Here is a 6,000-nt window from a genome sequence, read left to right on the forward strand (position 1 = left end):
GGCACAACATAATACTTATCCCGCAGTTGTAAGTAACTCCGGAACTCCCTGCCTATTGACATGAGGCAGGCACCTTCCAGCTTGCACTTGGAATGTATATTTGTTTGACAAGCCTATCCACGTGTTTCAATATTCTTTTATGGTTAATTTTAACTATTTTTGTTTTATTTTATTTGTAATTTTTTTTTTTACCAACAACCAAAACACAGTGAAAAAAACCAGTGAAACCCACCAGGCGGCTGAAACATTGGGTATACATAATCAATAATAACATATTCAAATCAACCGTATGTACAATTCTATATGCCTTAACACTCCTCCCTCCACAAGGTTTATTTAACTTTTAACGTTTTAATTGCCCCAAATTGTTCAAACCTACTCAAATAATTCAATATCTTCTCATATCAATCCTCCTCTTTCTCACTGACCTTAAATCCTTTCATTTTATGTATCTTCACAGTTAGATATTCTAAGATGATTATATTATTCAGTTTTTTCCTCCCTTGGTTCACCCCTAGCTCTTCTGCATTTTCCCAATTACTCGCTATAACCTGTCTGGCTGCAATTACCATCAATTTTACCCATTTACATTCCTCTTTTGTTTCTAACTCGGTGCTACTCAGGCTACTGTTGTTGTTGTTTAGTCGTGTCCGACTCTTCGTGACCCCCTGGACCAGAGCATGCCAGGCACTCCTGTCTTCCACTGCCTCCCGCAGTTTGGTCAAACTCATGCTGGTAGCTTCGAGAACACTGTCCAACCATCTCGTCCTCTGTCATCCCCTTCTCCTTGTGCCCTCCATCTTTCCCAGCATCAGGGTCTTTTCCAGGGAGTCTTCTCTTCTCATGAGGTGGCCAAAGTCTTGGAGCCTCAGCTTCAGGATCTGTCCTTCCAGCGAGCACTCAGGGGTGATTTTCTTCAGAATGGAGAGGTTTGATCTTCTTGCAGTCCATGGGACTCTCAAGAGTCTCCTCCAGCACCATAATTCAAAAGCATCCATTCTTTGGCGATCAGCCTTCTTTATGGTCCAGGTCTCACTTCCATACATCACTACTGGGAAAACCCATAGCTTTTACTATACGGACCTTTGTCTGCAAGGTGAAGTCTCTGCTTCTCAAGATGCTATCTAGGCCTGTCATTGCCCTTCTCCCAAGAAGCAGGCGTCTTTTAATTTCGTGGCTGCTGTCACCATCTGCAGTGATCATGGAGCCCAAGAAAGTAAAATTTCTCACTGCCTCCATTTCTTCCCCTTCTATTTGCCAGGAGGTGATGGACTACTAAGAACCATTAATTTAGATATTTCCACCTTCCTACCCACAATTCCCAATATTTCTATACCAATCTGTTTCCAGAATTCATTAACTAACGGACAATCTCACCACATATGACTGTACGTTCCCATCACTCCACATTTCCTCCAACGATTCTTACTTCCAGATTTTGGAATATGACATAACCTTATTTTTATTTTTTTGTAAACTGCTTATAAGTTCCATTACAAACAGGCGGGGTGCATATTTTCTAAAGCAAATGAAATAAATGGATCATCTTCCTCCATGTCCGGCAGCTGCTCTCCAGGATTTCAGGTAGGCAGTCTGTCTCGGCCGAACCTGGAGATGCTGGGAATTGAACTTGGGACCTCCTGCATGCAAAGCAGATGATCTGTCACTAAGCTACGGACCTTCCCTGACATTGGCACCCCAGGCTCCTCTGGCAGAAGAGCTTCTGGGGCTGACCCCTCCTGCCTCTGAGTCCTTGTCTCATCCCCAGAAGAAGAGGAATCCGAGGTCACAACACTCCGGGGGTTTCCGCTGTGCCTGCACCATGTCTGTTCTTACTTCTGGCACATGGGTTCATTAGCGCTTGCACGATCAGGACTAGCGGCATGTTCTTGCTAATATCCATCTTAAAATAAAAATAAAAAATTGGGAAGCACTTACAGGCACATGCCTTGAGCAGCCAAGAAGCTTTTAGGCAGACGCAAGGAAGTCGGCTTATTTTAGAATTTGCTTTTAAAAAACCCCAAAACACCCCACCATCGCTGAAATCTCGGGTGAGCACAAGAGACAAGCCTGCCCTGGTGTTCAAGCCCCCGAGGGAAGGTCAGAGGTCACCTTTCGCCTTGCTGGCATGACATAGCTGGTTTCCCCCAATGCTCTCATGTTACCGAGCACAGCAAACAGCCTTTGGCAGCAAACGACTGCAGGGTGAACGACCAGCTCATCAGCTCCTAAATATCACATCTCCAGCAAGGAAGGCTTACAAGAAAGAGACAAAATGTTCTGTTTTGCTTTGGGATGACTGCATCCCAGCCGAGGAATGCAATGTTTTGAATATTGGAAAGACAATCCAGATGCAGAATGGCAATGTTGGTCGAGGCAGCGGGGAGAGGAGAAGGGGTTGGCTAAGGTATCCTAATAGGGAGCCTATCTCTCTTATTACCAGATATTAGGGATAAGCAAGAGGATGACCACAAAGCTGTCTAATCCTCACACATGCCCCTCTGTCTCCTTTTTCCAGGCAAGCATGAGACTTATCAGAGTCAGCGAGGGGCCGAGGGAGAACTCCAAGGGCCAGGTGGAGAGGTTTGGCATTTGGGACACCTGCCTGAGGGTCCCCCAGCCCTGGAGTAGACAAAAGAGGCAGGAAGAACAAGGGTGTTTCCAATAATAATAATAATAATAATAATAATTATTATTATTATTATTATTATTATTATTATTATTATTATTATTATTATTATTATTATACCCTGCCCTCCCCAGCCAAGGCCAGGCTCAGGGCAGCTAAAAACCAATAATAAAAACGAGTTGAATGAATACAACTTAAAAACAAGATTAAAATACAACATTAAAACAATTAAAATGCAGCCTCCTCACAGGAGGAGAAAGGAAAAACAAAGAGGGCGAGGGAATCAAATTGACTCCAAGCCAAAGGCCAGGCGGAACAACTCTGTCTTGCAGGCCCTGCGGAAAGAAATCAGAACCTGCAGGGCCCTGGTCTCATGAGACAGAGCGTTCCACCAGGCTGGAGCCATCACTGAAAAGGCCCTGGTTCTGGTTGAGGCTAATCTGACTTCTTTAGGGCCCGGGACCTCTAGGGTGTTGCTATTTATGGACCTTAAGGTCCTCCGTGGGGCATACCAGGAGAGGTGGTCCCGTAGGTACGAGGGTCCTAGGCCATGAATTCTATAGAATCATAGAATTGGAAGGGACCACAGGGGTCATCTACTCCAACCCCTCTTGCAATGCAGAAGACTTTTTGCCCAACGTGAGGCTCTAACCCACAACTCTGAGATTAAAAGTCTCATGCTCTACTGACCAAGTGCCACTCCCACTGTCCGTGAGCACTGGCCATGCTGACTGGGGGCCGGGGGGGGGGGTTGAGTACAACCACAGCAGGAAGCCCATGTTACAGAAGATCTCTCCCTGAGTCCACGATCACTTCTAGAGCTTAATGATGGAACCTCCACTTGCAAATGCCAGGAGCTGGCGATGAAATGGCAAGGGAAGCCTGGCACCTTCATGCCCTGCGTCATTTGAGCTTTCAGAAGCATCCAGTTGATTGTGAAGGAATGGGTTTCTGTGCAGTCAGTTTGAAACGGGACCCAACCCCCCCCTTTTCTTCTTTCTCCAAGGGAGCATTTCTAAAATGCATTAACTTGAGCTGTTGAGCAAATGCATAACAAGAACACAGCTGTATAAACAAAGCTCTCTTCTTTATCAGTTACGGCAAAGGATGACCTTGGCTGTTCCAGTGGAGTAGGGGTGACACGTCTAGGTCTTATCTTACATCCTGAACACACTCTGATGCACAGACCTAGTCCAGCGCCAGAGTGTGTTCTTGGAGTTGGTGACCTCTTGCTCCAAGATAAGAGTATAGGAACAGGAATACCCTATTATGGTCAGAAGTACAGGAAGGAAAACCCTTTTATGGTTAAGAATGCCGGAGCAGGAACATCTGTGATGTCAACCTGTGTGTATAAGCTGACGTGGCTGGATTCCTTGGGAAGGGGGAGAGGGTGCCTGGAGGATATATATACTGCATGAAATTCCTCATTTCTTTGGACTTGCTGTGGACTGACCATGCAAGTGCCTTTCTGCTGCTCCGGAGAGCAGAAATAAAGAACTCTTTCTCTGAACCAACCCTTGGTGTCATTTGACTTCCTTCCTCCCGTCCGGGAGCAACGCAGAGCCCACCAATCGGTAAAGTCTAATAAGGCTACAGTTGATGTTGGGATAGAATGCTGGGATGGATTAACCTTCTTTGCTCTGCTGCTGGAGCGCAGGATCACTCATGTACCCTTTACAACAACAATTCTGCCTTCACCCTGTAGGAATAACAGAGACGACAGGAGGTTGAATGCAGGTGAGCTGTGCAGAAGCACACAGGCAAGCATGCTCCAAGCAAGCTGCCAGCTAGCTCTGCCTAGGCTCCTTTTATTAGCAGAAGTCAACAATTGGAAACAGTAGTGAAACCACCCTGAACTTAACAGGGTATTTTCATCTACGCACATTTCCAGCATTAGCAAATACATTTGTCAGCAGGTGTTTCCCTGTAATGTTTCCCCCCGATACTTGATTACGTCTGCATCCCCGGTCACGCTCCAGCCAAGCGATATGTCTAACAAACAAATTGTGAGAGGACCAAAGGTCAGGGGGAAAGCCCTGTTTTCTAGCCAAGAAGGCAAAAGGTCAGGGAGAGCAGGCGCAACGCTCCTTGACGTACTGTTGCATGTCTGGTGCGAGGTTTGCTTTGTTACCTCTCACACCACACAATTGCAGAGACCCATCATTTTCAGGACTGTTCCTTTTTATTTATTTTTTAGAATTGGTTTTCATTTTCAATTTATTTTTTTAAAGTTGTGCATTCCCTCTTTCCAAGTCTAAGGTATACATCTCCAATGAAGATGATTTTTAAGGTCACGCACGAGTGGCATGTATCTCTTGCAGTCCACCCCTGACAACAACTGTATCAGAAGGTGAGAGGTTTGCTTATTTACATCACTCTCTAAATGCACATGATGCTTTGCACATACAGTGGTACCTCGGGATACATACGCTTCAGGTTACATACGCTTCAGGTTACAGACTGCGCTAACCCAGAAATAGTGCTTCAGGTTAAGAACTTAGCTTCAGGATAAGAACATAAATTGGGCTCCGGCGGCATGGCAGCAGCAGGAGGCCCCATTAGCTAAAGTGGTGCTTCAGGTTAAGAACAGTTTCAGGTTAAGAACGGACCTCTGGAACGAATTAAGTACTTAACCCGAGGTACCACTGTACTGTATTGCAACAAAGGAAGCCTCCAGACTGTCAGTATTTTGCAGGAGCGGTTCAGTAACATACCAAAAAAATAAGTTTGTGCCATTAAAGTGGAATAAATCACACTGGTTAAAAATATATAGTATATTAAAATCTGCAAAACCTGGACCTTCTGCAGTTTGAAATGCATTGAAAAGTGTTGATGAATGAATGAATGAATGAGGGAAAGGCATGTAAGGATGAATGCATGACGGCTGCTCACTGATGTTTAACTTCCCCACGGACAAAGCAAAACCAGTGCTTCATATAAACATTGCACATCTTCGAACCTCCATGTAAGCTTTGGGCAAGTGAATCGAGACGAATGATCAACAAATAGGTTGTCTCAAAGAGCCCTGAGACAGCATCACAAACATCACACAGCTCTGGTTAAAACCATGTTGGGCCACAACAGCTCAAGGTCAGTTGGAAATTCAGTTTAAAAGCCTGGGTTTTCAGGTGTCACAGGAAAGAACCTTAAAGAGGGCACCAGGAAATCCTTTCCAGAGAAGCTAGTTGATAACAGGGGCGCCACTACTGAGAAGACCCTGGCAGCCTCACTTGACTTTGGTGGGGCAACCGGAGCAGGGCTTCCAAAGAGGATCTTAAGATTCAGACAGGTATATGCGGGAGGAAGTGATCTTTCAGCTAACCTGGTCCCAAGCTCTTTAGGGCTTTGAGCAGGCACTTTGAACTTAATCT

Source organism: Podarcis raffonei, chromosome 12, assembly GCF_027172205.1.
Source record: "Podarcis raffonei isolate rPodRaf1 chromosome 12, rPodRaf1.pri, whole genome shotgun sequence".
In the NCBI taxonomy this organism is placed as follows: Eukaryota; Metazoa; Chordata; class Lepidosauria; order Squamata; family Lacertidae; genus Podarcis; species Podarcis raffonei.